Here is a 16,749-nt window from a genome sequence, read left to right as displayed (position 1 = left end):
ACTATATAAATCCAATATTATATAATTCCACTTTCCTACTATATTCTGCACTCTTCCCCCTTTTTTTTCTATAGTTTTTAACATACAACGTAAATATTACCTACTGTCTTGCACAGTCTCAACTATTATTAACCTATTATCCCCTCTCTCAAAAACCATATTTTTCCTTCACTAAAACAACTCTTATCTATTCTTCCTATAGTGCAAAAGCTCTAATCTCTCTACATCTATATTAATACTGGCTCGTTGGCTGATGATAGCAGGATAGAGGGTGGGGGATATTTTTGAGGGTGTGGGTCTTCTGCCGGGACTGTGTGTTTATGTTTTTAACAGCATCTCCACAAAAGAATTCGAGATAAAGTGGATAGAGGGACTCTCAATCAACAAGCCAGAAGGAATATCCTAACAAAAAATAAAATCTGAACTATAACCAGACAGCATAAACAAACGAAATAAAAGGTACCTCAAGAACATCAGGCTCAGGAGATCAAAGAGACTGCACCACTGAAACCCCCAGATCTACCATAAAAAATCTCATACCACAAAGGTGGGAAGGCAAAGCAGACAAATCCAAATAACAAAAACAAACAAGAAGAATCCAACATGGTAAGACGCAGAAACAACCTGTCAATGAAAAGAAAAGAGGAATCCCCAGAAAGAGAGGTAGATGGACTAGACATAGCCCAAATGTCAGACATGGAATTCAAAACTATGGTGGTGAAGAAGCTCAATATGCTCGAAAACCTCAAAAACAACTATGACAACCTCCAAGGAAGTTACCAACAGCTCCAAGAAAATTACAGGGAACTTGCAGAGAACTACACCAGCATAAACAAAGACATAGAAACGATCAACAAGAACCAGGAAGAAATGAAGAATGCAGTCTCTGAACTGAAAAACACAGTAGAATCAGTCAAAAGCAGACTAAACGAAGTAGAGGATCGGATTAGTGAGTTAGAGGATAATGTAGGTAATAATTCTCAAATGATACAGCAAGAAGAAAAAAGATTGAAAAAATATGAACAAGATGTAAGGGAATTACAGGATAGCATCAGAAAAAATAATTTAAGGATCATCGGAATAAGAGAGGAAGAAGAAAAGGAGCATGGAATTGAAAATCTGATAAGAGAAATAGTGACAGAAAATTTTCCGAACCTGATGAGAGAAAAAGTTATGCAAGTCCAAGAAGCACTGAGAGTTCCAATCAAGAGGAACCCCCAAAAACCCACTCCAAGGCACATCATAGTTCAAATGGCAACATTTCAAGACAAAGAGAGAATCCTAAAAGCAGCAAGAGAAAAACAGCAAATAACTTACAAGGGAGCTCCAATAAGGCTATCGACCGATTTCTCAACAGAAACATTACAAGCCAGAAGGGAATGGTCAAAAATATTTCAAGCAATGAAAAACAAAGGCCTACAACCAAGAATACTCTACCCAGCAAGGCTCTCATTCAAAATAGAAGGTGAAATAAGGAGTTTCTCAGACAAAGGAAGACTAAAAGAATACATCTCCACAAAACCAGCATTGCAAGAGATGTTAAAGGGAATATTCTAAGAAAAAGGAAGAGAAAAAACAAAAAAAAATAATAGAGGAACAGAGATACAAAAGGGAAATGAATAAATACAAGTCAATAATAACGTTAAATGTAAATGGATTAAATGCTCCCATTAAAAGACATAGGGTAACGGAATGGATAAGAAAACAGGACCCACATATTTGCTGTCTACAAGAAACACACCTCAAAACAAAAGATTTACATAGACTGAAAGTAAAGGGATATAAAAAAATATTCCTAGCAAATGGACCTGAAAAAAAAGCTGGGGTAGCAGTCCTCATATCAGACAAAACGCATTTCAAAGCAAGGGCAATAAAAAGAGACAAAGAAGGACATTTCATAATACTTAAAGGAACAATTCATCAAGAAGATATAACACTGATAAACATATATGCACCCAACATAGGAGCACCCAAATACATAAAGCAAATACTAGAAGACAACAAGAAGGATATCAACAACAATACACTCATAGTAGGGGACTTCAACACTCCATTATCAACAATAGACAGATCATCCAAGCAAAGAATCACCAAGGATATACAGGCATTGAACAACACACTAAACCACATGAACTTAACTGATATATATAGAACTTTTTACCCCAAAGAAGCAAAATGTACATTCTTTTCAAAGGCACAAGGGACATTTTCAAAGATAGACCACATAATAGGACACAAAACAAGCCTCAACAAATTCAAGAAAATTGAAATCATATCAAGCATCTTTTCAGACCACAATGCCTTGAAAATAAAAATCAACCTCAGAGAAAAAAATCAAAGACACACAAACTCATGGAGAATGAATAACACGCTCTTAAATAACAAATGGGTTAACAATGACATCAAAGAGGAAATCAAGAAATTTCTAGAAACTAATGGCAATGAACACACAACAGCCCAAAACCTATGGGACACAGCAAAAGCAGTCCTAAGAGGGAAGTTCATAGCAATACAGGCATATCTGAAAAGGCTAGAAGAATCTCAAATAAAAAACTTAACCATAAAGCTACAAGAACTAGAACAGCAACAACAAACAAAGCCTAGGGCAAAAACAAGAAAGGAAATCATCAAGATCAAAGCAGAATTAAACGACATAGAAACCAAACAAACAATCCAAAAATATCAACAAAACTAGGAGCTGGTTCTTCGAAAAAATAAACAAAATTGACAAGCCTCTAGCCAGGCTCATTAAGAAAAAAAGAGAGAAGACCCAAACAAACAAAATCAGAAATGAAAGAGGAGAAATCACAACTGATACCACAGAAATACAAACAATTATAAGAAATTACTACAAACAACTATATGGCAAGAAATTTGACAACCTAGTAGAAATGGACAGATTTCTAGAAACATATAACCTTCCCAAACTGAATCAAGAAGAAGTAGAAAGTCTCAACAGACCAATAACAAAGAAGGAAATTGAAACAGTAATCCAAAATCTCCCTGCACACAAAAGCCCTGACCCGGATGGCTTCACAGGCGAATTTTACAAAACATTTAGGGAAGAACTAACTCCTACCCTCCTCAAACTATTCCAGAAAATCCCAGAAGAGGGAAAAATCCCAAACTCTTTCTATGAAGCCAGTATTACCCTCATCCCAAAACCAGGTCAAGACACAGCAAAGAAAGAAAACTACAGGCCAATATCACTGATGAACATAGACGCTAAAATCCTCAATAAAATTTTGGCAAACAGGATCCAACAATACATCAAAAAGATCATACACCATGATCAAGTGGGATTCATCCCAGGGATGCAAGGATGGTTTAATATTCGCAAATCAATAAATATAATACATCACCTAAACAAAATGAAAGACAAAAATCACATGATCATATCTATAGATGCAGAAAAAGCATTTGAGAAAATACAACACCCATTTATGTTGAAAACACTCAGCAAAATGGGAATAGAGGGAGCATACCTTAACATCATTAAGGCTATATATGAGAAGCCTGAAGCCAACATCATACTCAATGGACAAAAACTGAAAGCATTCCCCCTGAAATCAGGAACTAGACAAGGCTGTCCACTCTCCCCACTTCTATTCAACATAGTGTTGGAAGTCCTAGCCACAGCAATCAGACAAGACAAAGAAATAAAAGCCATCCAAATTGGGAAAGAAGAAGTAAAATTATCTGCAGACGAAATGATAGTATACCTAGAAAACCCTATAAAATCCACTGAAAGACTACTCGATATAATAAGTGAATTTGGCAAAATAGCAGGGTACAAAATAAATATACAGAAATCTAAGGCATTTCTGTACACCAACAATAAAATCTCAGAGACAGAAGCAAAAAAGAAAATACCATTTACTATAGCAACAAGAAAAATAAAGTACCTAGGAATAAACTTAACCAAAGAGATAAAAGACCTGTACATTGAAAATTAGGCAACATTGAAGAAAGAAATTAAGGAAGATACAAATAAATGGAGGCAAATACCATGTTCTTGGATGGGAAGAATCAACATCATCAAAATGGCCATACTACCCAAAGCATTTTACAGATTCAATGCAATCCCTATTCAAATATCAATGACATATTTCACTGACCTAGAACAAATCCTCCAAAAATTCATATGGAACCAAAAAAGACCCCGAATAGCAAAAGCAATCTTGAAACAGAAGAACACAGCAGGGGGAATCATGATACCAGACATCAAACAATACTACAAAGCCACTGTGATCAAAACAGTCTGGTACTGGCATAAGAACAGACATACAGATCAGTGGAACAGAATTGAAAGCCCAGAAATAAAGCCGGGCCTCTATGGTCAACTAATCTTTGATAAAGGAGGAAGGAACATAAAATGGAGTGAGAGGAGCCTCTTTAACAAACCTTGCTGGGAGAACTGGACAGGGACGTGCACAAAAATGAAACTAGACCACGAACTTACACCACACACGAGAATAAACTCAAGATGGATTACAGACTTTAATGTAAGCCGTGATACCATAAAAGTCCTAGAGGAAAACATAGGCAAGAAAATTTCAGATATCACACGTAATAATATCTTCACGGATACATCTCCTAAGGCAAGAGAAATAAAGGAAAAAATAAACAAATGGGACTACATCAAACTAAAAAGTTTCTGCTCATCAAAAGAAAACATCAGCAAGATGAAAAGGAAACCAACCATATGGGAAAACATATTTGCCCATGATATCAGAGACATCTGATATCATGGCCAAAATATATAAAGAGCTTATACAACTCAACATCAAGAAAACAAACAACCCAATTAAAAAATGGGCAAACGACCTGAACAAACACTTCTCCGAAGAGGACATACAGAAGGTCCATAGGCACATGAAAAAATGCTCAACATCATTGGCCATCAGAGAGATGCAAGTAAAAACCACAATGAGATACCAACTTACGCCTGTCAGAATGGCCATCATCAACAAATCAACAAACAACAAGTGCTGGCGAGGATGTGGAGAAACGGGAACCCTACTGCACTGTTGGTGGGAATGCAGACTGGTGCAGCCACTATGGAAAACAGTATGGAATTACCTCAAAAAACTAAAAATGGAACTGCCTTTTGAACCAGTGATTCCACTGCTAGGATTATACCCGAAAAATCCCAAAACCCTAATTCAAAAGAATTTATGCACCCCTATGTTCCTAGCAGCCCTGTTTACAATAGCTAAGTGCTGGAAACAGCCTAAGTGCCCATCTGTAGATGAGTGGATCAGAAAACTGTGGTACAACTACACAATGGAATACTATGTAGCAGAAAGAAAGAAGGAACTCCTGCCATTTGCGACAACATGGATGGAACTAGAGAGAATTATGCTTAGTGAAATAAGCCAGGCAAAGAAAGCAAAATACCATATGATATCACCCAATACAGGAAACTAAAGAGCAACACAAACAAACGAACTAAATAGGCAAAGACTAGAATAGTTGTCAGTAGGGGGGAGGGGGGGTGGGAGAGAAGGGGGATAAGTAAGGGAAGGGACTAGTCAAGGAACGTATATGAATGACTCATGGACATGGACAACGGGGAGGGATATAATTGTGGGAGAAGGGATGGGTTGGGAGGGGGGAGCAATGGGGGAAAAATGGGACAACTGTAATTGAATAACCAAAAAAATAAAAATTAAAAACAAAAAAAAAGGAGGAATACAACTACCTCAGAACTAGAAACAACCAGAAGTTCCAAAAAATCAAACTACAGGAAAGTCCAGCAAACAAAGATATAAAGAAGAATTAAACACTCACCCAGACACGCAGGAGAAGCAGAGCCCGGGTGGAGAGGACTCGCTGTGGTGGTAGCAATGGTGGCAGCAGAGGCGGTTCGGCGGAAAAGGCACACTCACGTTTTAAAATGCAAGGAGGGACACCTGCGGAGCGTTCCCAGCTCCTCACCAGACCTCACAGATCAAAGGTCCCAGCACCATGGAAAATCAGGCCTCATTGTTTCTGACTGTGTAGAGCAGCGGGATTGGGGTGGAGGCAGAAACTGCCAGTCTCTCAGCAGAGTCTGCTTGTTTCAAGGGCCCGCGCGGTCCTAGAATGTCCTCAGATGCACCCGCTCTGGGAATGATGGCCAGGGCAGCAGCTAGAGGGGCGCCAGTCTGGTGCGGGTGTGGGAGAGGTGCCTGGAAAAGGGACAAGTGCTGGGCTGGCAGCATTGTTCCCCCTCGGACCCCTCCCCCACATACAGCGCCACAACGTGGTGAAACAGGTTGACCTGGACTGAAGAACCCCTAAGGCTCCGCCCATTACAACATAACAGGAGCAACAGCTCTAGCCGGGATGTAGAGGCAAACAAACACAGGAGCCTGTCAGAATGAGGAGACAGAGAAGTATGGCCCAAAAAAGGAAACGGATCAAGGTTCCAGTGGGAGAACTAAGCGACGAGGACATAGCCAACCTAACAGATGAGGAGATAGACAACCTAACAGATGTAGAGTTCAAAACACTGGTGATAAAGATGCTCACAGGCTTGACAGATATGCTTGGGTACAACAAACACATAACAAGTGAAGGCTATGCTCAGTGAAACGAAGGAAAATCCACACAGAACCAATGGTGAAGGGAAGGAAACCCGGGTTCTAATCAATGATTTGGAATATAAGGCAGAAAAAAGCAGTCAACCGGTGCAGAATGAGGAAGCAAGAATTGAAAAAAATGAGGAAAACTCATTTTGCGAAGGAGATGCACATCTGGGTCCGGGAAGCACAGAGGGTCCTGGGCGAGCTGGACCCCGACGGGACCCCACCAGGACGCATCATGATTGAGATGCCAAAGGTGGAAGATAAAGACAGAGTCCTGGGGGTAGCAAGAGAGAGACAGAGAGTTGCCTACAGGGGACTGCCTGTAAGACTATCAGCTGATTTCTCACAGGACACTTTGCAGGCAGGAAGGGACTGGCAAACGGTAATCGATGTGATGACAGGCAACCTGCAACCAGGATTACTCTATCGAGTAAAGCTATCATTTGAAATGCAAGGGAAGATGAAGTGCTTCCCAGACAAGGTGAAGCTAAAGGAGCTCGTCATCACCAAGCCATTATTATATGAAATCTCAAAGGGATTTCTTAAGGAAAAGAAGATCAAAACTATGAACACTAAAATGACAACAAACTCACAACTATCAACAACTGAATCTAAAAAATAAAAACAAAATCCAAATGAGCAAACCAGAATAGGAACAGAATCATAGGTATGGGGATCATTTGGAGGGATATCAGCTGGGAGCGGCTAGCTGGAGAAATGGGGAAATGATTCAGGGACTAAGAAGCATAATCAAAATCGGTCAGTACAAAATAAGACAGGGGGGATGTTGAGAATAATATAGGAAAGGGTGAAGCCAAAGAACTTCTATGCACGACCCGTGGACATGAACTAAGAGGGCTGGGACGGCTGGGGGAAGCGGGGGACTGGGCAGAGGGGAGCAAAGGGGGAAAAATTGGAACTATTGTAACAACAAAATCAATAAAATGTACTTTAAAATAATAATTAGTAAATAAATTCACACACACCAGAACTATTGGGAAACAGATACTTCTCCAAGGAGGACATACAGAGGGACCATAGGCATATGAAAGGATGTGCAGCATCGCTAGCCATCAGATAAATGCAAATTAAAATCACAATGAGAAAGTGCCTCACACATGTCAGAATGGCCACCATTAATAAATCAACAAACAAGTGCTGGCGAGAATGTGGACAAAAGGGAACCCTAGTGCACGGTTGGCAGGAATGCAGACTGGTGCAACCACTGTCAAAAATAGCGTGGAATTTCCTCGAAAAACAAAAAATGGAACTGCCTTTTGACCCAGACATTCCACTACTGGGATTATACCCAAAGAATCCTGAAACACCAATTCAAAAGAACTTATGCACCCCTATGTCCAGAGCAGCATTATTGACAATAGCCAAATGCTGGAAACAGCCTGAGGGGCCATCAGTAAATGAGTGGATCAAAAAACTGTGGTACATTTACACAGTGGAACACTATGCAGCAGAAAGAAAGAACTCCTAACTTTTGCAACAGCATGTATGTGACTGGAGAGTATACGCTACGTGAAATAAGCGATTCAATGAAAGACAAATACCATCTCACCCATCAGAGGAACCTAATTAGCAAAAACAAACGAATGAGCACAGCAGAACCAGAGACATGAAAACGTGGAACAGTCAGAGGGGAGAGGGGAGGGGGATAATGGTGGAAAGAAGGGGAGGGGACTTGTCAAAGAACACATGTGAATGACGCACGGACAGGGACAACAGGGTGGGGATTGACTGTGGAGCAGAGGTGGGCTCCGCACAGGAGGGCAAAGGGGGGAAAATTGGGACAACTGTAATAGGATAACAGAACATTTTTTGAAAGGGAAAAAAAATCCCACTAAGAGGAATTCAGATAACATGTTAAAGGAGTAACAAAATAGAGAAAATGCAAAGAAAAGTACATCTTTGTTTACTCATAAACATTAAGCCAGCTCCTAAAGTTTAACTTCTAGGTAAACAACACTCCCCCGGTTTTATGATGCACTACTACTAAACAAAATCTTCATTGGAATAACAAGTTCTTCTCTATGAAATTTCCCATGTAAGTGAAACTAAATTTCTCCCTAGAGACAGTTCCTTTCCCAGAATGGCCTAAGCTCTATAACCTACTGCCTAGAATACAAAGAGACTAATCAAACCTTATCAGCTTACAATACTCAAAATTTGACTTTCATGAGAAAAGTTCATAAATTTATATTTGCAAATGTAATTAATATCACTAAAATCAGAGGTTATGGCTTATGTTCACTAAAACTTAGATTACTTAACGGTCTTATTGAAACTATTTTCTTATAGGACATTTGCCATAAAACTATATATTCCAAGAAAGATATCATCCAAAGAAGCAACACATTCCATTGTACAATTTTATGGGTTTTAAAAATGTTGTTGGTAGCAACTTGAAATGCTTTTGTCTAAAAAAATAAACAGACAAATAGGTATTCAAAGATGATTCTGTGTGACAGAACTTCTCAGTAATTGAATAAATAAAAGATCAAACTATCTCATCAATAATTTCTAAACCGAAAGCAGGACCCAGAGATTGAACTCATGACCAAAGCATCACGACCTTCCTCTAAACAAACTTTGGACAAATCAAAAGAATTAGAAGCTACTGATTATACCACAAATTATTACTCTATTGACTTTGTCATTTAAAAAAATCAGCCACCATGGCCAGGTGGGCCCCCGTTGTACTAATGCAAAGTGGGAAGAACACGCCCTCCCATCACGGGAGGGAAGTTGTAACCTGCCATAGCATCACCTAGATTCAGCACAGGTAGGTTCCAGGTTTGAAATACAGTGCAGCTAGAAGTGTGTCTAAACACAGGGATGATGCTAAGACTTGCAACGATAATGGCTGTGACGCAGCCAGAAATGCCCCCAGTGGTCTGACAGAAGGTGGAAAGAGACATGTCTCATGACATACCTGTATTCTCCATGGTGGTGGCTGTTGCAAGTGTCGGAGATCTTGTACGCCAGGTGGACTGCAGGTGCACTGGTGGCAAGTGTGAACACTCGTGCCTGTGATCATGGGGAAGGTGTTATACTCTGCAATGAGGTTGTGGATGTTCCTCCTCCTGCAGCAGCCATGCTGTGGCCAGATGGATCCCCCAGTTAAGAAAAGAGGTGGTGACTTTAGCCAAGGGAATGTTGCCACTGGGTGGTATGTGGTCAGAATTAGGAAGGGCAAGGACAGGGGGCAGTGGTTTTCCTATGGAGCAGGAGTGGTGTCCATAGGCTCCTCGGGGTCCATGGCAGGGATTTGGTGAACTGCCATGGATCTTACACTGCCACCTGGAGATGATACGACTGTGGTGGCATAGTACGGAGGAGTCGTGTCCATTTCGGTGTCATCATCCTGTAAAGCGGGCCGAGAGGTCAAACGTGTAGATGCTCTGGCAGTGATGTTAACAGGGGCCTGCCCCATTTGAGTGGCCAGGGGAAGGGTTCCTGCAGGCACCGAGGCAGGTGGAGGCAGAGAAGCAGCAGGCTGAGTGACCTGGGTCTTGTCCCCCGCAGTCTTTTTCCTTGGACCCTCAGATCTTTCCATGGTGTGCAGCTTTGGGTCCATGGCAAGGCAAGGAAGTTTAGCAGGCGGGGGCAGCTCACCTCGATCCCACCGCAGTGGTGGCAGTGGAAGCAAGAGCGGCCCAGACTGCTTTCTTTTGCGGGGCCTCCTGCTGGCAGAGGCCGGGGGAGAATTGCTGCTGGATTGCTTCTCCTTCCCTACACATACTGAATCTGGAGTGCTGGGCAGATGCCCACTGCTGTGGGGGCTGTCCCCATGATCCTGCCCTTTTTCCTCTACCTGGCTGGTCTTGTGTGCCGTGTCTTTTGGGGACTCTTCCGGGACCTTCCCCACCACCTCCTTTGGGAAAGGAAGTGGGACGATTATAGAGGGTCCCGGCTCCTCAGCCTTGACTGCCTGCTCAGGTGGTGAGCGCAGGCCAGAAGATCTGTGACCTGAATGACGAATAGGGCCCGGTCTCAAGCTTCCAGACCTCCCGGATGTACAAGCAGGAAGCACAGGCTTCTGCGGGGGGTCCTTCCATTTCACCAACCGGTGCACTTCCCGAGGGAAGCGCACAGTCTGTGCGAGAGGACACCGCCCTCTCGGGACAAGGCCGAAGGGCGATGGACCGGGAGCATGACAGAAATGAAATAGTGGGTGGAAATGTCTGACAGCAGGGTGGTCCCAGCCAGGTGGGCCATAATCACGGGTGTCACGGTGATGGCCACCAGGCAAGGGATGGTGGCCGCGGCGGAGGCGGCAGAAGAACAAGCGAATCCGAGAAAGGAAATTGCCCATGTAGGGGCAGTTGTGCGCCAAACGAACTCAAATAAGAGTGGAAACAGGGAGAGTCTCTCCTTTGCTTCCTCCTCCTCTGGGGTTCTAGCAGGCACTGAACTGACTTCAGCCAGGACCTTCTGATGTCTCCATGGAAACATCAATGGACCTTGAGAGGTCACAGAGGAAGGGGCGGGGCCTCCCTGAATGGCCAATCCCATCATGACCTTCTAGCACCTGGGACCTGCATCTCTGTGTAGCAAGTGTTTGGCACCTGCCTTGCCCTCCATGAGGCCTTTGTCCCATACCACTGAGGCCCGACCTGCCTGACATCACCGTGTCTGGCCACTGGCTCTGTGGGAGCTTTGGCGCCTGCCCCACTGTTGTCCCAGGGGCCAGGTCCTGCTCAAAGTCAGTACGGGAGCCACCCGGCTCCTTCCTGGACATGGCCCACCTCCTCAGGGGACCTTTTCAGCTTCTCTTAGAAGCCCGAGGCAGGTGCACTTTCTCCATGTCTGCCCTGGCCACCAGCCTCACCAGTCAGCTGTGAAACACTGTGAGGTGGAGTGGACACAAAGCCCTAACCAACAGGCTGCTGCACCTGGAGACACCCCAGAAAAGAGCTGGCAGCTAGCAGGGGTGTAAACCCAATGTGCTGAATTACTAATGAATAAAAAGGGAAGGAACTAATGGAAATCAAAGCATACCGAATTGCTCAGAAGGAACATACATATATATTAACTTTAGAATTTGTTAAACATGTGAAATGTTTAAAAACGACTATTAAGATGAAAACAGAAGCCTGGCTGGTGTGTTTCAGAGGAATGGGCGCCACCCTGTGAAGCAAAAGGTCACCGGTTCAATTCCCAGTCCGGACACATGCCTGCGTTACAGGACAGGTCCCCGTTTGGGGGCATGCGAGAGGTAAAATCGGTCAAGGTATCTCTTACACACTGATGTTTCTCTCCATCTTTTTCTCCCTCCTTTTCCCTCTCTCTAAAAGGAAATAAATAAAATCTTTAAAGAAAGAAAACAATAGAATTAGCTATAACTTCCAAGTCAGTAGAGAAAACACAAAGTAAAAATATTTCAATCATTCCCAAATAAGTCACTCTAATATTAGAAAAGAAGAAAAAGCAGGATAAATTGAAAGCGAAAAGTAACTATTAGGAAAAAGTACAACTCCATGAGAAATATAAGTAATTGATCAGTTCAAGGCAGATATATTCAGATTGTGTTAAAATATCCTAGCTGTATTGTTTAAAGAGACTTGTAACACATAAGAACCCAGAAATATGTTTAAAAATCAGTTTGTTAAACATAGGTATAGCTATATTATTATCAAACAAAATATACTTAAAGGTTTAAAAAAAGAGAAAGACATTGCTAAAGTGGAGCCTGTAACATAATTTAATACTCTCATTCCCTAAGAATACATAACACGATAATTCTAAATTACTTTGTGCCTAAAAACAAGCCAAAATGGACATAAAGCAAAAAGGGAAATAATTACAAAAGAAATTGACAAAGTGAGTCAAGGCAATTGAATGTACTTGGATGCAGAATATATTAAAACAACTTTTTTAGGAACTGAGAAATAAGTAGGCAAAACAAGTATGTGAGCTTATAATAGATAAAAGCATTGAAAATTGGAGAACAGCATTGAAAAATTGGAGAATAGACACGTTTCAGGAACAAAGGGGACATTTATGATAACTGACCACATATTAGGCCATAATTAAGCCTTAATAATGGAAAGACTCCCAAATCAGCAAGTATGAGTTTGCCAGTCACCCCAAGTTTGTTTTTCAATCATGGTTTCCTTGAAAGCATTAACATAACTCGCAAACACAAGATGAAGGTGGGAGAAAAAAGAGTTCAGAGGGACATATGCAGTACCATACCATTCACACAAAAGACTCACAAAGTCAAAGATTGGCATTAGAAATTTCAAAATTCAAGAGATGCTAACTCTTACATTCAGTGCATGAGGAATAAAAGAAGACCAGGAACACTCAGATTTATTGTGCTATTTAATTTCTTAAAGCTAGTGCTTCCACAAGGATTCAGAATATCATCTTTAGACCTTCTTACATGCCTGGACATTTTATAATAAAAAAATAAACTAACAAATAAACAAATGCTCTGTACATCTCTTATTGGGAAAGAATAAAGATAACATATTGCTTGTAAAAGGGATATATTGTTTCGATCCCTCGAAAACAAAAAGAAAACAATGGAAGCTAATTTTATGTTGGAGGATATAAATTTCAAAAGGTGAACCAAAACAATGTAAAACAAAATGAGCAAAATCCAGCAGTTGCAGAGTATTATGTCCTTCAAAGAAATAGCAGAAACCTTCCATTATATGTTTTCCAAGACTGTATTATGCCACATGTTAATGGCAATTTTGGGTGAAAGATCAGGAAACATTTCACACTGTATCACACCTTGGAGAGACACAAGGCACATTACTACATGAAATGGTTCCGCGAAACCAGCTGTGAAATAAATGTTTACTTTCATTTAATTTCAAGTTTCCCAAACTCATTTGATCATAGACCCTTCTAAGAAATGACTACTAGCATACTTCCAGGAGATTAATGCGTCATTGAACAGAATTCAGGAAATATCCCCACAAAATTTTATTTCCTAGAGTCATAACTAAGTGAGGAGTAGTTTACTTTAGCTATTTCTAGTTCATGTATATGAAAAGTAACGTGTACTCAATAATTCTTCAGGTAAAAACACCCAAATAATATTTTTCCTCCCTATGCTTGTCTATTGTCATTTTTGTTGCTAAAATTAAAAGAGAGAGTGTTCTAAATACATAACAAGACGTGTTAACCATCAGGCCATTATTAACTATTTACTATCAGATATTTTTTTATTCAAAATATTTTTATTCCATTTTACTTTTCACTAACTGCAGAAGCAAACCATAGAACACTAATCAAATCCAAAACAAAAAGATATAGAGTAAACCTATTTGAAATTCAGCTATGACCAATATTATGGTCATAAAGGTCAGATAGACCTCATTAGATAGACTTTTTCTTAATATACATTTTCCAAAGGCCTTTGCTCAAGTGAAACATCCCCTCCCTCTTAGTAATCACCTGATTTCTATTCTTGAGATCATTTCATCTTCTCTGAAAGCCAGTTTCTGTGATTCAACATCTTAGATTCAATTAATTTAAGTTCATCATGTAAGTCGAGTGAGCTTTATATCAAAGCAGAGTCCAAGGAAAACATCTTAAGTCAGGCTTCCAGCATTAAGGTTACAATCCTCCCACAACCAAAAGAGCAACTCAGATCTCCTTGGTCAGTACTTTAGTCCTTTGGTTGACTGCCATCAAATGGTATCCAGCAATATATATGTCTGTCATTATTGGGTAACCTTCACCTCATTCGTGCATTTCATGCATTTATGCACCGATTGATTCATCCACTTAACTAAAAGTAAAGATATATGCTCACTCTTCAAACTAAACAGGATTATACAGGCTTGGATATAGCACGGCAAATATGTAGAAAAAAGAAAAGGAGGGCGAAAGGGAGGAAGAAAGAATTCACTATCTCATTTTGGTATTGGCTCTCAAGTCAAGCTTATAGCAACGAGAGCCAATGTGATTTCATTAATGCTCTGTTTAGTCCAGGGAACTGTTATTTTCTTCAAACAGAATATGGTTGAAAGTGATAGTAAATATCCAGAGTCCAGGAGCAGTCCTGTTTTCACAGGAACCTGGCAGGAGATATTCCCATCAGGGCCACTAGAGAACTGGAAATGGGCCTAGACTCTGCTCCAGTCTCACTCCCAGTCCCAGTTCTTGAACAGTCTTGCTCACCCAGGTCTTGCTGAGATGCATGCCTGCCAGTGCTCCAGGAGACCAGCGAGCCCACCCAAGGCCAACAGCAGATCCTACATGGACCTGTGTCATCTTCAGTCCCTCTCAACTCTATAGTTCACAAGCAGTTAGGCCCACCCAGAGACCCACCAGAAGACGTGCCCACCTACACCCTTAGAGGTTAGCCTGCCAACCTCGGTCTGACTGCATATCCTGGAATGGCCCTCTAAATCAGCTGCAACCCCTGCCAGCCTTGGTCAGGAAACACTCCTGTTCGTACAAATGGCCTGGCAAGAGACAAGTGCATCTTGCTTGCCTCAAGAGCAATGTGTGCAGAACTCAACCCTGACTGTGGACCCCAAAAGAGCCTGGGACTCAGCTTCTGCCCCTCTCAGCCATAGTATGGATCTAGTCCTGCCCACCCAGGGACACAGGCATGGACCTGACAAGGAACCACACATGTATATACACCTAGTAAAGGCTAGCTGTCTGAAGACCTAACTGCAGACCCTGAAGTGGAACCTTCTCCCCGCACCACCCTATTGAATAAGATCCTGGGAGTGGTCCCTTGTTCCTAGGACCAGGCATGATACATGAAAGCCTGAGAACTCTGGAACAAGCCTGCCAACTGCACACTCCACTGCAGACACAACAGAAGCTTCATTGAATGCAAATATTTACCAAAGGGAGAACCGAGGGAACAAATAAACACCAATACAATAATAATAGGGGATTTCATTATCCCACTTTTAACACTGGGTAGACTATCCAGACAGAAAATCAATAAGGAAACAGTCAACCTGAATAACACCATAGATCAAATCAACTAACAGACATATACATAACATTCCACTCAACAGCACCAGAATAAAAATTCCTCTTGGCACATGGAACATTCTGAGATAGAACATATGTTGGGTCACAAAGAAAGTCTTAACTCATTTAAAATGACTTCATATCAAGTATCTTTTCTAAGCACAATTATATGAAAGTAGAATCCAGAACAGGAGGAGAACTGTAGAATTCACAATACATGGAAATTAAGCAATATACTCCTAAACAGTCAATGAGTCCGAAAAGAAATTAAAAATACAGTAATGCAACAGAACCCCTGGGCTGCCCCGATTGAAACAGAACCCACGGGCTGTTTAGTTAGGGGCCCGATGGCCCGCCGCCAGAATCATAACTCTCGATATCAGAGTTTGGTGAAAAGGAAAAAGAATTGTTTATTTACACATAGTCCTACCTCCCCCTCCCAGACCTGGCCAGTCTTAGGAAAGTCAGAAACACCGTTCCCCTACCTCCTAGGCACAGTTCAGCTTTACCAGTAGCTGCCAATCACTCAGTTCTGATTGGGGAGGTCCTTTCTGTGCTGTGGTGCCCTCCAGCTCTCAATGCAGGACCGCCTGGATTCTCAGCCTCCTTGCAAACTGCCTTCTTCCTGTAAACTGCATGAATCTCCTCAAAACTGCATGGCGAGAGCTTCTTCCTAAAGCAGCCTAGAGACCCCTTCTCCTCCAAGCCACATGGAGGGAGCCCACGAGAGCCAGAGCCAGCCTCTTAAAGCAGCCTGGAGACCCCTGCTCCTCCAAGTCACATGGAGGGAGCCCACGAGAGCCAGGGCCAGAGAGCCAGCGAGAGAGAGCCAGTTCCGGAGTGCTACAGAGCAAGAGAGCCAGCCAGCCAAATGTCCACAGCTGCTTTTCTCTTCCTGACTGCCTCCTCTCCCTCACTGCGTCCTCTCACGCAGTGGGTGTTGCAAACAGTTCTGACCATTCACAGAACCCCGTGTAGGCTCTGTAGGCTTCTTCCGTACCAGCCCACAGTCCAAGACCCCTTCCATCTTCCTGACCCTTGGAAGTAAAGCGGATCTTTGCAACAATGTTGCCAGCCACTAGCCACAGGCATGCAAGGCATCCTGAAAGCTGCTTCCTTTTCCCTATCTCCCAGCCGCCAACTCTGGGGTTTGTTTTTGGACTCCCCTGTTTCTATAACAGTAAGACATACAAAAATTAAATAAAAA

At 41.9% G+C, this 16,749-nt stretch overlaps 1 long non-coding RNA gene across 1 annotated transcript in view; it reads right to left on the bottom strand.

The window, feature by feature from the left end:
• The window catches only part of LOC150012238 (uncharacterized), a 37,319-nt gene extending 20,947 nt beyond the window's left edge, over positions 1-16,372 (bottom strand). The window contains exon 1 of the long non-coding RNA XR_016510730.1: positions 16,028-16,372. This is a non-coding gene — a long non-coding RNA (uncharacterized LOC150012238). The remainder of the gene's footprint in view (positions 1-16,027) is intronic.
• Positions 16,373-16,749: the final 377 nt, after the last annotated feature.

This window comes from Furipterus horrens, unplaced genomic scaffold (assembly GCF_987537825.1).
Source record: "Furipterus horrens unplaced genomic scaffold, mFurHor1.1.pri manual_scaffold_4, whole genome shotgun sequence".
In the NCBI taxonomy this organism is placed as follows: Eukaryota; Metazoa; Chordata; class Mammalia; order Chiroptera; family Furipteridae; genus Furipterus; species Furipterus horrens.
Note: the sequence above shows the minus strand (reverse complement) of the source record. Positions and strands in the feature narration are given on the sequence as shown.